Genomic DNA, 16,472 nt, shown 5'->3' with positions numbered 1-16,472 from the left:
TTTTCCTGTTTGCAAACTGAACTTTCCGTATGGGGGAAAAAAATTGCTTAGATCTACAGCTTGATCTACGTATAATTAGATGATTCAAAATTCCTTGTTTGTGAAGGAGAACCTTCTTCAGACAAAGGACATTTTGGATCCAGTCCTGGCACGTGAAAAATTTTTCAAGACTGCTGTTTGGAGAGTGTTTGTCACTGAATACAAGAATTTAGACTCCGCTCAAAAGGCCAAGTGATGATAGGTACAGAAGGCTGAATGCAGCCCTGAATCTGGAGGTGCAATTGTTTCTTGGGTCCAAGTGCTTGCCTTCACTCATCCACTTTGGAAACTGTCAGTCACTTATGAGATAGTAAATATGAAAGAAAAAAATATGAAAACTTTGATCACTCTCAATAAAGGATAAATATCTTTTCTCATCTCTCCTGTTCAGAAATACTAGAGGTATGGGATATCACAGAAACAGTATTTTCTCCAGCTCTTCTGCTTCCTTAGTAAGATGGACATAGAATCAGGACCATTTTACTGTACATAAAATTGGAAACATTTTCCTAAGTTTCACGTGATCTTTTAAAATAAAAAAATAAAAAAAATAAAAAAATCATTGTTCCTGAACTTTCACCTATTCTTGAAATATCTCTAGAAAAAGATAAAAGGTAAAATGTGCCATAATTTATAGTTTCAGAAGTATCTTAGTTTTGCCACACTTGTAAAATGAAGACTTCCTTCTATAAAATGTTCCCTAGAGCACAGTCAATGAAAGTAAATTGTTTACAGAGATGTTTACATGATATGAGGTTATAAACTAGTTTAATTTAATTAATCAGTGGGAGAGGAGAATAATAGCATGTTGTGCATAAATTTCCTACCTCTGACCACCCAGACTCAGCAGTGAACAGTGACTTACTCATACACCCAGCTTGCTCAGTTCTATGTTTGGTGGCTTTTTCCTTTTCAGTCCTACATGTGCAGAGAATATATGTTCCCTAGTAAATGAAGCCTAGAAAATAAGTAATATATTTTCATTTAGAAGGGAAGAAAAGAATCATCTATTGTGGGTATTTATGAATTCCATGTGGTCCCTGCTATTATTTCGTGCAAGACAGAAGACTTAGAAGTAGTTACAGGTTTTGTCAACCTGCCCTTCAGAGGTCCTTGGAGTGAATGACTTGTATTCAGTACAAAAATAAGAAATGAAAACAAGAAGTTGTGATATAATATAGAAGAGTATGAAGCACCCCAGACAAATTGTATTCAGTAGCAGGAGTAGTGCTAAGAAGGAAGGTAAGTGTTAGTGTCATAAAAAAGTACAGTTATGCAGAACTGTTACTAACCCAGCCAAACTATTCCCGTAGAGGCCATTTTCCATCCGTATGCTTATGTTAACAGGTTTATATTGTCTAATATACAAATATAGTAAGAAATGCCAGTGCAGCTTAGAAATGAGCTACATAATAGACAGATCTTTTATAAAATCACAGTAGGGCTTAATGATCTGGAAATGGGTAAAAAGGATTGGATTACACAGAAATGGATTTACCTTAACTGCAATGTTTGAGGTCATATTTGAAAGCTTCCAAAATTCAGATGATTTCTGATCAAGTGTCCTTATTTGTACGTCTACACAATAGATGCCCAAACACAGATGCCCAAAGAAGAGATACCTTAGAATTTATTTGAGAACTTAGCTGACAGTGTTGAGGACAATAATCTAAGTTTCCAGCTCCAGTCTGTCCATCAAAAGAAGTGAAACTCAGTCAGAGCTTACTGAAGAGAACAGCAGGAAATAATTTGGGTGTGAGAATACTAGGGAATAGAGTATTTGGATCTGTAAGTGTTAATTTTTGGATATTATTTGATTGCTGTTACACTGCTACATTTTTGTTAACAATGAGGACAATGTATTTGAAAGAGAAAATACAGCTTTGTAAGGACCTAATGTATGCCTGACAAAACTTATAGTTAGTGCAAATAAATTAATTTTTTTTAAAGTTTTTTTTTAAAAGTATGAAAAAAACCCTGATTTCTGGTAATACTGTTGAGGTAGAAAGGAATAATGTGCTCCATTTAAAAAGTGGAAGCTGGAGTGCTCAGTAGATGTCATGTCAAGTTGGTTTAGATATGTGCATTATGTATGTTATAATGGGCAGAGTAGGTTAGTTTTCCCTTGTTTCAGGGTCCTTGAGCCCCCAGGGAGATCTCCAATGATAGACTGCTACAAAATGGCATCTGACAGAAGACAGAAATGCTCCTTGCCTGTAGAACCTGATGTGCTTCTTCTACCTGAGATATTCAGAAGTGTGTTTTAGGAAAGTATGCAAAAAAAGAAGGGAGAAGCAGAGTAAGAAATCAAGAAGATCATCTTGTCAAAATATTCAAGGAAGACAGTTCACACCACTTTGACTGAAGAGGTCTGTGTCATAAAACCAGCGGCTGTAGATTACTGCTTGTAAAAAAACTTTTTAAAAATCTCTTATGGCCATAGATGCACATTTGAAACCTCTGTGGAGACCAAGCAGTAAACAAGGTGTCCAAATCTGAAGGTGAGATTCAATGGTCTCAGCAGCAATGTCATGAAATGCGTTCAAATATTTATGTTGGGGGTTTTTTTAGAAAATAACTGCACATAGAAATGTGTGTGAACTTTTCTTCAGAATATTTATAAAGACACTACTATAGTTTTTAGAAAATTTATATTTTTGTTTCTGTGAGAAATCTACAAAACTTGGTACTCCTTTTGTCAGAGGAGACAGCAGAGTATTTTGAGCAGGGTTTGTTTGATTTGTCAGTGCAATGAGGAACTCCTAGTGATGTGAAACTACGCAAGCTCAAATTTAATACACTAAGAAAGGTATGATACAAATCCAAAGTTATGTAGGCTAGGACAGATTGTGTTATGACTTTCAGTAACAGTAATTATGGGGCTGCAACCTCTACATGAGGAAATCCTGGAACTACTAAATGCAGGAAACTGAACTGAAAAAGAAAAGTAAGCAGGGAGTTTTAGAAGAAAAATCCTCTAACCTGCTCTATTTCATATTCCTTATCCTTCCACTTCCAGATCGTGGAAGAAGTAGGCTTGATGTGTCTGGTGTCTTAGCCTTAGCTAAGTAGTTTAACAGTAAACAGAATGTTCTATTATGGTGTGTATTCAGCTTTATCCTAGCCTCTTTGTGAGGCTGCTTCTCTCATAATGCAGTGCAACCTCTCTTTCTTCTTAAAGGAAGGTGTATATATAACAAATGTAGGCTCATAAAGAACTTACTCTAAGGGAAAAATGGTGAATTCAGGCTTCTGTGAGGCAGCATACATTAAAAACAAAATCAGCTTTGAGTTGAACTGACTTGAATTGAGAGCTTTATTTTAACGAAGAAAAGAGAAGCAGCTATTTAAAAATACTTCATGTTTACAAATGTGTAAATATACAGTGTTTCATTGTTTTAGTTGTGTTAAAATAAATTGGTACTGGATTAGTAAACAGGAACTTGAACTTGATTACCATATAGAATCTAATCACATCTTTGATATTGATGGGTAATGTAGGAATAGAATTAGAGTTGCTTAGACAGACTCTGTTCACCTATTTTGGAACTTTCACAGTACATCCATTAAATACATACATGGGTTCTTACACTGAAAAGGATTATTTTCGTAGAGGGGCCCTGGACTGTGATTTCACACTTCAAATAGGTAATGTCTTATTTTTTGAGGAGTTAATTTGCAGAAATTGGATGTCGTTTGTGGTGATACTACTGGGATCTTGGTACCTCGGTCTTCTGCTGGTAAAATGTGTGTGTTGGGTGGCAGGAATTTCTCAAGCCAGAGACTATAAAATTCCAGATGTGGTTCCCTAGTTTTTGCTGTGTCTGAGCTTTGTCATTCGTGATGACAGCTAATAATTCAATTCTCGTTATATACCATTTGTTGATTAGCACAGATCTCTTATGTTGATAGAGAGTGAGAATTCCTTGCATAAGTCCACCTGATATAAGATTTTCCCAGGCAATTCCATCAGTAAATATGATCCCATTTTTCATAAAAAGTGAATAGTAACTTTGGACTGTGGTTCGGTTTTTAGCAGCCATGTCGACACACACTTTCCTGCCTCTAGGCCAGCTGTAATAACTGCTAAGAGGAGATTTTGGCTTTTGCTACATTTTAGTGCACATTATCAAAGCCATTATGGGGAGATTGTTTCTTCTTCTGCCATCAAGAATCTAAGCAACAATGTAACCAATGACTAATGCAAGAGAACAATTACTGGTTTCATCAGCTGCCAATTGAAGCCATATGGTCCAGACACTAGAGAGGTGCTAAGTGTTGCACTAGTAATTCAGATACAGATGAAACCTCTTTTATGGTATAACCTTCATGAAAGGAAATTATACTTGTTTTACAATTAATCAACACATTCATTTGTGTGTGGGTGAATGACCTTTCTGGGGTAAAGACTAATATATCAAGTTTCTCGCTCTTGGTAATAAACTAATCCTTAAAACTATACTCTTTTTTATAGTGTGTGTAGTACTTTAAAGTCTGATTACCTTTTAGCATCATAGAACATGAGAGTTTAGTCTTTGCAATTAAGTAAGAAAGAAAAATATGAAAAAATGTGAGTCAGGTTAGACATCTTTCACCTGATGCTTTGGAAGACAAGACACAGTAGTGTTGTTTGAGGGTTTTTGTATTATTTGTTCCTGACAATGAAGTCCTTGATAGTTACTTAGGTTAATAAAGACATATATTGCCTTGATTATTAACTGCAAAACAGTAACTGCTGTGAAAAAAAGGGGGAGGACCAGTAGTTAGAGGCAGAGTTCTCATCGGCACAAACAGTACTAGAGGATAGTTTTTATTTACTCTGGTAATTAAAAATGGTACTTAACAGAAAACCCAACTGTATCCCAACCACTTTTGTATTCTCCAATGAAAGATTTCCAGTGCAGTGCCTCAATGCAGTCTTTTAATGCAATGATAAAGAATTCTGTCTAGATCCATGTTGTTTTATTCTAATAGTGTTTTCTACACACATTTGCACATGTCAAAGGATATACACAGTCATATAGCTGGTGTGTGGGTTAGGGTAAAAAAGGATAAAGATCTCTTGCTTTAGCTGTCAAATCCAAAAGGGAGCCTGAGCCCTCCAGAGGGGGCTCAAAGAAAAGCCTTTCCTCTGCATTTAGTAGAGAAACGGCAACGTTTTTTTCAGATGGCTCTTGCTGGCACTCCCGCCCCCTCCCTCCCCCTTTAAGCTTTCCATGCAGCAGATCATTTTTATTTTGAGTACAGCTACCTTCTCCGTTAAAAATGGAAAAAATAAATCCTCTTTCCATCGTAAGAGTACATCTTAACCTCTCCCTGGGTGGAAAGCTGACCACTAATCCTGTGTTGTTCTGTACTTGTTGATTATTTATCAGTCTTCTCCTTACTTACTGCTCTGAATCTATAGGGCAGCCACATTACTGACGGTTTGGAAGCTTAGTCTGCTGATGAATGTGCCTTTGGGGAAGATAGTGTGAATGCTGAGCCCAGGAAAGGCTCTGAGTGTGTATGTGGGAGTTATGAGAAGGGAAATTAGTGAACAGGAAAACTAAGGATCTTAATGTAACTTTAATGTATTACATAGTTTCTCTCTGTATATGCCTGGCCATCTTTTCTGTATGGTGAATGCATAATTGTGAGTTTGGCATTTGAATAATTTTCCCCTCAAGGAAGCCCTAAAGGTTAAAAGCTTGAGGGGGATGGAAAATGTTTTTATTCTCTCTGATCTATTACTTAATGGTGTTTAAAGTGATACCACTCCACCAGTATTAAATATCATGAGAACAAAATTTAGTATGTTCTTGAACTTGGGATTTTTTTTTTACCATACATTCAGTAGCTGTTAATAAGAAAGGGAAAAAAACAGTTCAGTGCTGTCGACATATACTTTGCTTTAGGGGTAAATTTTTGCACCTTTGCACCAAGGTGTTTGGAAAAATAAATGAATTAAACATACTTAATGTCTTCTTCATTCATCAAAATGATATCTGAAATATGACGTGGCCCGAATTCATCTTTGGTATAAATCTATGGAGTTTAGAAAGGAGAGTGAGTAAAGTAAATGGTAAAATCTGCATACTTTTTCATACTCCAACTTATTTTTAACTCATTTCTCAGTTGAAATTAATAAAACTGGAAACACAAAAAAAAGTCTGGATTGGCTGTAAACTGTTCCAACTATTGTCATAAACACAGCCATAGTAGTTATGCACATTGATCTTCCAGAGAATTTTAGTATTGGAACAGCAAGATCACATCTCAAGCTTGAGTCAGGAGAAATGTCTTTTTAGCATGAAAACTGTTTGGTTTTGCATGAGTATTCTTTCTTTTAGAGCTATGCAACCAGTAATGAAGTGTAATTCCTAGTTTGGAGGCTGGTACAAATAAAATTCCCATTTCATAAACACTTGTGGAAGTGAAAATCCAAAAACTGATTTTTACCAATGCAAACATAAAAACTGCTGAAACCCCTACCTGAGAGAAGAGTTGTTTCTAAAGTTCTTATGTCATCATCCTTGAGAGAAAGACAGAGATTTATTATCCCATACAAACTTTAACTTCTCGCTGTTGACTGACATTTCTTTGAGATTCATCATAGATTTAGGAGCTGAATCAGTCTTTACTGAACACCATATAAGTTCTCTTTTCAAGTTACTATTCAGAATGAAAGCTTTCACTTCTATGCACCTGGCTTCATTAACAACAAGGCAAACCTAATGAGAGGCATTTAGCAGTCATGACTACAAAAGGATTTCCTCTGACTGAAATTTCATTATGGGTGCAACTGTGCAGCTAACTTCAGACATGGAAACAACCCAAATGCTCTGGAAAGACCTGATTACTCTTGGTCTAGTCTGACATATTCTACTCACTCTCTCATTACAGCAGGTTCTCAGGCTGCAGTCCAAACCCATGAAAAGTGAGGTGGTTCTGCACTGCTAAAATAGGGCCATATACTGCCAGGGTCACAGCCTTTTCAGGATTAGTTTGGACTTCATTGCCCATTTAACCTTGAACCTGCAGTAACCCTGGATTTTGCTTGTAACTTGTTGATCTACACTACAAAATAAGAGTGACATCTTGTAACATCTCCTCTGCCTGAGTTAATTACTCTGCCATTAAAAGTTGGAAGTTATTTTATTGTACAACATATGTAATTTTCTTGCTCCTGAAAAATTGCAGTGCTGCTATAGATGAATCTATGAGAATACCAGCAGAGCAAGCCCAAGTTTACAAAAAAAAAGACCTACATGTGATAGCTAGACACAGGATTTACACCAACATATTTGAGATCAATTTAATGTAGAAACATCTTTTTGGTTTTTTCTTCCCCATTTCTTTTCCTTTTTTTCCCTTCTTTTTCTTGAATAGTATGAAAGCACTTGATTTTTGTAAATTTAAATCTCATGGGTTATGAACTGCAGTTGAACTCTCAGTGGGATGATTACTATGGTGATCACACTGGACAGGTACTGATAGAGGAATTGGTGGAAACTCCTGAGGGTATTCAATGGGCTGTCACACACTGCAATTAAAAACTCAGCTTTGGCTTATGCTGGTGGTTTTGTTTTGGCTTATGCTGGTGGTTTTGTTTTGTTTTGATTTTTTTTCCCCATTTATATCTGACTCTCAAGCTTTTATCTTGAGCAACTCTTCCCTACTTCTGACCTGGATGCCTGTGGTAGTCCCTACACCTGATTTTGTTCATATTTCTGCTCTAGTATTGATATTTTTTCCACCTTTCTACTCTGACTCCTGTGCTGTCCTGTACCTGTATTGGTTCCTGCCCTTCCTGCCCTTACTCCTTCCCAGTTCCTGCCTATTTTCTTGTTTGTTTGGTTTGGGGTTTTTTTCTGGTTTTTTGGATCTAATCTTTAGACCACAGAGCTGCCTTGACCCAGGCTTGAACACCAAGGCAATAAACTTTGGGCAGACCAAGTGCATATCCATATCCTTTTGATGACTTGCCAGAACAGGGAGTAGTGGATATGTTAGATGATTCTGTGTGGTCTCTGGTGACCTGTTTTATTTGAACGCAGTCTTACATTTCTCACATCCTAGGGAGCTTAAAAATGTCAGCAGTGCTGGAGGAAACATCATATGTTGTGATCTGAGGCAGCTGTAGCTGTAAATGGAGTCAGCTCTGTTCCTGCATATTAATCTCTTCCTGATATTACTGTCAAATCTGCAGAACAACAACATGCTGGAAGAAGTAAATGGTAGCTCGCAGACAAAAAAATTAAAACTCCTATAATCTAATAGTCCATTCTGTGGAAGTGAATATGGGGTTTGGATACAGTAAAGAATCCTGTAAAAAGGTGGATGATCTGCTCTGATTCCCATTCCTCCAGTGCTTGTGGCACTGCATGAGCGGAAGGGAAAGTGTACTGCTGCAGGTAGGCCTGAAGACAGCAGTATTGCAGGCCTCTTTAGAAGTACTAAATCTTCATAATAGCAAGTGCCTGAAGCTGTGTAGGCTATTAAGATCTCCCAAGCCAGAAATTGTGCTATGTACTGGCCACTTTCCAAAAGCATATGGAAAAAATGGAGGCACAAATCTGTTATCGTAAGAGCTGCAGAGAGCTCTGCTTCCATGTCCACTTCCTCTATTAGTGTGCGAACCCTCTGAGAGCCAAGGCAGGGAACTCAACCTCCAGTGCTCTAGCCTACCTCAGAGGGTTTCCTGGAATTGTTTCAGCATAGGACTCTTTGTCAGAACTCCATTCCACCTTGGTGATAAGTATAAAGGGCCTGAATACAGTGCACCAAGAGAACCAAAAATAAAAACTGAGAGCTATGAGCAGTGCAGAATAAACTGTTAAAAAGAAAAAAAAGTAATATTCTCTCATCCATGTGCACATATAAAGAAAATGGCTAGGCACAGGGAACACAGTGGGGCAAGTATAGTGTGAAATCACTGTTAAACAGCAAACATTTTTATTTCTTCGGAGAGATCAAGCGCTTTCACTTGACATGGATATAACTCGTGCTTATGTGGTAGCAAAACCAGTGCCACAAGTGTTGCTGTGGTGCTGTATCATAGGTAAAGTTGCTGTATTCATAGACTGTATTAAGGGAGGGACAAGAATCAGACAAACATTTGGCAGCTCAGAAAGATTGGGGGAAAAAAAATAATTCCCTAGGTTCTTCCATGTCCTTACAGAGTAGGAGATAGTTTTACTGCATGTCTCAGATGAAAATTCTTAAAACAAATTGTAGGGCAACATGACAGTCACTACTGTAACAGACTTCAGTGCTACAAGTTTGAAAATTGGGTTCAATGGTTCATGATTCTGAATAATTTAATTTATTACAGACAGTGACTATTGGCATTCTGAAGCATAAACTTAGAAATCACTTGAATCAGACATTTAATTCATACATTCCTTAATTCAGTTTTTCAGACAACAGGAACTGGGATTGTTGTCTTTGTTAGAACTGCTGAAGTAAAGTTGGGGAAAACAGATTAATGGAGATAATCCTCAGAACTCTTCCTCTTGCCCCCTTTGTCAAGGGGATTATATGGCTCATAGCTTTAATGAGATAATCGTAATTGTTCAGATTTCTTTGTTGAGGTGATATTCAGCCTAAATGGTCTTTCAATTCCAATTATGGATATTAATATGGCAGTTAAAGGTCAGAAAGTGCTCCAGGCTAGTGCTTTGTCTATCTTACACAATAGCAACCAAAAAATTTCTGTGCCAATTGCAATGAGAGGTGTTGAGGCAACGGCTAAAAGTCACAAGAAATGCTTCTATAGAACAAATTGAGTTAGAAAGGTAAGCAGCTATAAATAAAGCTTAGCAATGTTTGTATCCATTTAGTTTAAGTGATACGACTGCTAAATTAGGACATTTTGAATCATGTTAAGTCCTCTTAAATAAACATTTTTTACTCAGATTTAAAGGGAACAGATTGCTTTGATCTCCTCCTTTGATTTACAACTTCCATGCAACTGGAAGTTACTCCATTCACTTCTCCAACTACTTCTATCACTAATTGCATAAGCGAATCCTTCTGTTGCTGCATGCCCAAAAGGACAGTGGGCTGCTACCTATTTTGGTGGGAAATAGATTGCAGATAGAGGTGTTTCCCTTTATTTTTTTAACGTGCATTCATATTTTAAGTGTACAGTCCTTTCCCATACAACTGCACTTAGGTTGGGTTAGTGATTGGATAGTATCTTCACACACATCTCATTAGCTGAAATCCTATTTGCTTTTTTCAGAGCCAAAAAAAAGGACTGTGTGTGCTTCTGTTGATAGGTGGTCATACTCATGAAGTGTGATGGGATTGATAGGTCTGGTGATAGCTTTACAACATCTGCTTCAACCTGTTTTGGAGTTACTGTTTTGTGAAGTCTCTTGGGGCTACAGTCTGCCACTGTTTTCACACCTGGAAGAAATTTGTTTGCCAGACAAAAGTTTTAGTTTACTGTGGTCTCTTTTTTGCAGTTACACAAGAGAAGTAGTAAGAATATAACCCTCATTGGTCAAGCGCAAAGTATCCCTTACTTGGAGTCTACTGCTCATAGTGCATACAGTTGAAAGGTGTGATCCCTGTCTCTACTTGTTAAACCAATATGCCCTTGTCCTATTTTAACACCTATACCAATTTTAGGAGTTGGAGGACAGTGCTATCAGCTCTGAGAGTATTGTGATATGAGGCCCAGGGGCAGCAGTGCCATCATCCATGGATATCATACAGTTGAAATAGAAGTGACAGGATCTCCACGTCTGAGTTAGCAAAATGCTGATTAAACAATTCCAACTCCCTTATCCCTCTTGCAACTTCCCATTTCACAGCCAGTTAACTCCAGCAGCTCTTTGGCTGTGGAGAGGATCTGTTCTCAAGTGCAAAGGACAATTTTTTTAATATCCAGCCTTTTATGCAACTTGTGGCTTTCAGGAGGCAATGTAGTACTTCTGCAGCAAGTGACACTAGAAACAAAGTCTTCCTGATGTGAGGCAGTTAAGCATAGTTTGAAAGGCTTCATAAACTTTAGGTGCTGATTTAGTAACTTGAGTTTGTACTCAAACTGCCCAATAGGGGAGGAGGAGGCAGGAACACCCCCAAAATGCCCTCAAGATTAATTTTACCTCTCTATAAAATCTGTGTTTTCTCAACCAGTGCAATTTTACAAAGTAGGAACAATTTTGTCTGGAGTAAAGATATTGACAGAGATTAGATCTATGCCTTCTACACTGTCTTAAATTATAACACATTAGTCATTATCTGTCTCAGTTTCAGTACTTTCATTCTCAGGAGTTCTTCCGAATCACCTAAAGGTGAAGAGGTAAAAAAGAACTGCACTTCAAAATCATATATATTTTCTAAATTTAAATCACTGTTTCATCCTTTTTCCTATGAGGATGATCTTAAAGCTGTCTTCTAATCACTGATTCTTCTAATTTGAAATATGCTTTTGTATACATGGAACTAATTTCACTCAGCCATTTGCAGCATCATGAGGACATCCAGGAAAGATTTTTCCTTTGGTTTTCCCCTCTCATAGATACAAATGTAGGTCTTTAGAAAACTCTAACAAAGGCACCTTTTATTTTATGACTCAGTAGTACAAAAGATGTAGTAGTGCTGTCTGAAGGTTTAACTTTTATGAAAACTGATACATTAATTTAAGACTGCTTAATGCTGGTAGTTAAAAACCTGGGGGAAGAAGGGAACTGCATGTTGACAGTTTTGTATTTTGTGGAGGTTTAAGTGTGTGCTCCCTTTAGAATGGAAATTTTAAAAAATATTATTTTCTCATTAAATTTGCATTTTTAATACAATCCTGAAAATTATCAGCCAATGCTTTCAGATTTGGTTGCAATGTAAGCTATGTTCTATCATGATTGTTAGAATACCTTGATTATAATTCTATATCTAATAGGCTTCTTAAAGAGCTGCTGCTTTTCCATTTCTACTGTCCTGCTGATTGTTTATTAGAGGATTCTGGATTATAAACCAGAGATACGCAACAAGAAGTTCAACTTTTCAGATTCAGATTTGAGGTTGTATCTAGGTGGTTTTCACTTTTATGTTTGATGTGCTAATGCCCCATTTTTCATCTCCTCTTTTCTAAAAAAACAAACAAAAAAACCCAAAGAAATTGTCTCTTTTAGGAAGCATGACTTATTTTTATGGAGCGTTTCTGTTTGTGGACACTGATATTGTAAGGGACCAGTTATGTCAGCTGAATGCTCACAAGGCCATGAGGCCTGCTGGGTTTCATGCCATAGTGCTGAAGGAGCCTGAAGATGTTATTCAGGATGCCTCTCTATTATCTACCAAAGATCTTGGGAGCTTGGAGAAGTCCCTGCCCACTGGAACCTAGCCAATGCTATTCCAATTTGTAAGGACTTGAGAGAAGCTCCAAGGAACTACAGACCCATTAGTCTAACCTCGGTACCTGGAAAAAATATGGAAGAGATAATGTTGTGTGCTATTTAAAGGCATTTAAAGGATAATGCAGTCATCAGACTGAGTCAACATGTGTTCACAAATGGAAAATCCTGTGGATGAAAGCCTTCTGGATGAAAGGAAGGTGGTGAATGTAGTTTTTCCTGTGTTTTAGTACAACTTTTGATACTGTCCTTCCCAGCGTCCTTCTGGACAAGCTGCCCAACTGTGAGATGAGCAGGTACCTGGTATACTAGGTGAAGAATGATGAATGGTCTGAAGGGCAGGACTCAAAGCGTGTTAGTAAATGGGGCTACATATTGCTGGTGACCAGTGCTGTTCTTCAGGGCTCAATTCTAGGGCCAGTTTTGTTCAATATTTTTATCAGTTATCTGATGCAGGAGTTGAATGCAGAGTTAGTAAATTTGTTGATGATACTAAACTGGGAGGTGCTGCTGACTCTGTTGAAGACCAAGAGGCCTTGTAGAGGGAACTGAATAGATTGGACAGTTGGACAATCAGTGATGGAATGAAACATAATAAGAACAAATACTGGATTCTACACCTGGAGTGAAATAATGCTGGACATGAGTCTAAGCTAGAGAGGAGTGGCTGGAGAGCAGCCCAGCAGAAAGCGGTCTGGACACGTGTCACGTGTGAGAGGAATGCACCTCATGCAAAAGGAGAGAAGTGGTAATATGTTTTATTGAGGTAAATTAATAATTTTCCAGAGTTCAAAGAATTGGATGGAATTTAACAAAGTTTAACGAGACTGTACCAAGGTTCAATAAGATTGATGGTAAGGCTCATCTTATAAATTACTGCATGGAAGAAAAATTCCACAGGAAAATTGAGTTAGAATTGAGTTAAAAAGATTCACATAGAGACTATAGATTCAAAAGGATAAGGAGGACCCCCCCATTAAGTCACGAGGCTCAGAGTGGACCCCCTTGCTTTCTAAATTCCTGATGGATCTTAGGTGCTAGGTCCAATCTTACTCTCAGACTTGGACAACAGTTTATGTCTAATGGAATTATCTATACAAAGGGTGTAATAATTAATATTGAGTAGCTACCTGGATTAGTATTAATTCAACATGCTGTCAGTCACTTATAGAGGATCTGTTGTAAATAAGGGATCTGTCCGCCTCGGCAAGGAAGCATCTCTTAGTCCTAGATAAGAAATCTCAACCCTCGAGAGGTGTTCTGACTCAAGGGGAGAGTTACCTGGTGTGCAATCTGGCTGCAGTTCAGGGAAGGCTAAAATGGGGTTCATTCTGATGGTAATATTTATAGACTGAAGTAGCTGACTGCCAGTCAATTATTATTGACAAGATAGATGTCTTCATTTTAGCTCTGGTATCTTGTTCTGTATGTTGGTTATCTTTTATTTCTGGACTTCAAAACCTCCTTTCAAAATATTTTTTTTGAGATATCTCCACTCCCTTGTACATGAATCAGGACCTTTCCAGCTCGCAGGTTCACCGCAGGATATGAGCATTGGTTCTCCTTTAGCATTTTGCTTTTTTGGCTTGTCGGAGACTGGGATGTGTTCCAGAGAGCATGGAAGTTCATGAAAGGGCTGGAAAATTAAGGCTGTCAGAAAGGAAAAATTGAGGTAATCTGTCATAAGTGGAAAAGTGCAGCATTGTATTTAATCTTGGGACATCGTTCATTGTACAACTTGCAAGTGGTATGTGAGCTGGCTGGAGAACTACTAGAGTGGAGAATCCCATTCATCTGACATGAGATCAAAAGAAATTATATCTTATACATATTTGAAAATGAAGAAACATACATGAAGAGACTTGTTAGTAAAGGCTGTTAGTAAAGTACTGTTTCTCAACTGTACTTGGCTAAAGTATAGACCAAAACTTACACCTGATGCACAGATGGAGTTCACTCTGCTTTTTAATATTCTTGTATTTTATAGTTGGAAATATTGTCTCTCACATTGGAAGACTTAGTAGGTTTGGTGCTTGTGTATGTATAATAGAAGATTCTTCACAGATCTCGGTCCTGGTCTTATATTTCAATGTCAGTATTTTAGAGACTAGGATTTAAGTGCAATCCTTTTGATTGCAAAGCATCTCTCTCTGTTGGCAGAGTCAGTCATGGTACAAATACCTCCTGTGCATTTAGAGAGTAATATTTCTAAATCTCTACTAATTCCATCTATTCCATCTACTAATGGAATATTTCTTTATCACTTTGTACATTTAGCCATTAAATGGAGCAATAAAATTACAGGCTTATTCTTGGAACCTATTAAGCCATTGTACTATTTGTGTAAGCAGAGATGGGTGAGTACTGAGATAACATTTCTTAGTACACCAAAAGTATTTATGCTATCTGTTCTTATTCTACTGAGCTCATGTGGTATCTGTTTGAACAACACATTCGGTGTGAATATATATTTATTTGAGGTGCCATTGATGGTGGTAAAAGTCTTCCCAAAGAAGTAATGTGTACATTTGAGCACCTGTGAAGCGTTGACTTGTGGGTTAACCTCTGCAAGGGTGCGGGTTTCCTTTGACCTCTGTACACACTATGCAACAAAATACAATAAGATCCTTTAAATAATGGATATATAATGTCCTCTTACCCAGAAGTTCAGACTTTCATTGGATATTTTTCTCCATTTCACCTAGAATTGACTTTATTATATGAAGATTCCATAGACTTGCAATAGCAACTGTATTGTTTTGATTTTGTTCCAATACAGATGCCATCATTAGAAAAAGTATTTGAATGTGACAGTAAAAACTGAAAATATAAAAGTACAATTTGCATTTGGAAATAGCATATTGACTTAGTTATTGTAGAATCAGGCAAATCTTTATAATTTAAGTCCACAGTAAAAAAAAAAAGGTAGCATCACAGTGCAACTACTATGAAAAGAAAAATTACTATGCAAAAATTGCCTTGTAATCCTGGAAAGTAAGTAAAGTTTGCCTTCACCATTTGTTGAGATTCCATTTTGAAAGATGGGATGCTTTATGTTGCAATTTTTCTCTTGTAATTCCCACTTAGAATAAAATATAAACCATGTCAGTCTTTAAAAGCAAAACCAAAAAAATCTCTTTTAAGTCTAATGATTATATTCTTTATTAAATTACTTTTTGTCAGTGATGCTGTCCATTTACATATAGAAGACACAAAATTATATGAACTAATTGATTGTTCCCAAAATGAAAATGTCCTTGATTTGAAAGTCATGTGTGGCAGTTGTTCTGGTTTTAAAGCTGCCTTGGCATATAAGAAAGAAGGAACAATCAATCAAACAAGCTGAGTGCAACAGCTCCTTGTTAAATGGGACATTTTTCTCTGTGACATCCAAAGTTTGGTGTGCTCCAGAGTAGAAGTATATGATAATAGTACATAACATGATGTTAAACCTAAGAGTTTTAATACTTTTAAATTGTGACAGCAAGGAGAGTTATTCAGGTCTTTATGTGTGTGTGTCCCCCATCCCCTCTCCCTTGTGATTGTCCTCTGATGGGCAATATGACTTCTCTTAAGATAAGAACTACAAGTGGGAGCTCTCCTAAGATAAGATGACCAGGTGGAAAGCTCTCTGGATGATCACATGATTGATTCATTCCAGAGATGGGAGAGCTGTGATGATTGCAATTGACTTTGGCACACATTGGCCTGCAAAAGGGCATAAAATGCTGCTAGAGACTGGGCCAACTGGGCCAACTACTCTCCCAAGGTTGTAGGCAGCTTTTGGATGGATCTTCTCCCTTTTCCCCCCTCCCCTTCCCCCCAGCAGCGATGCCTGCAGGGTACCTCCAGCCCAAAGACAGGGAACACTCACTTTCACACAGGGGAGTAAAAGCCTAAGATTGGTCATATACAGAGATAAACTCCTAAAGTATCTCTCTAGGTACTCTGTTGCTTTGAAACTGTGCATTCTGCAAGGCCAAAGACTATAAACCTGTATGTTTCTAGCTGAACCTGATTATACTCTAATCCTTTAAACATGCTATGTTATATACTGCATTGGCAATATTTAGATACTGTATTAGC

The sequence above is a fragment of the Pipra filicauda genome, unplaced genomic scaffold (genome assembly GCF_003945595.2).
Source record: "Pipra filicauda isolate LSUMZ 115617 unplaced genomic scaffold, ASM394559v2 scaffold137_size4652046_pilon, whole genome shotgun sequence".
NCBI lineage: Eukaryota > Metazoa > Chordata > Aves > Passeriformes > Pipridae > Pipra > Pipra filicauda.
The sequence above is the reverse complement of the archived record's forward strand: the minus strand, read 5'-3'. Positions refer to the sequence as shown.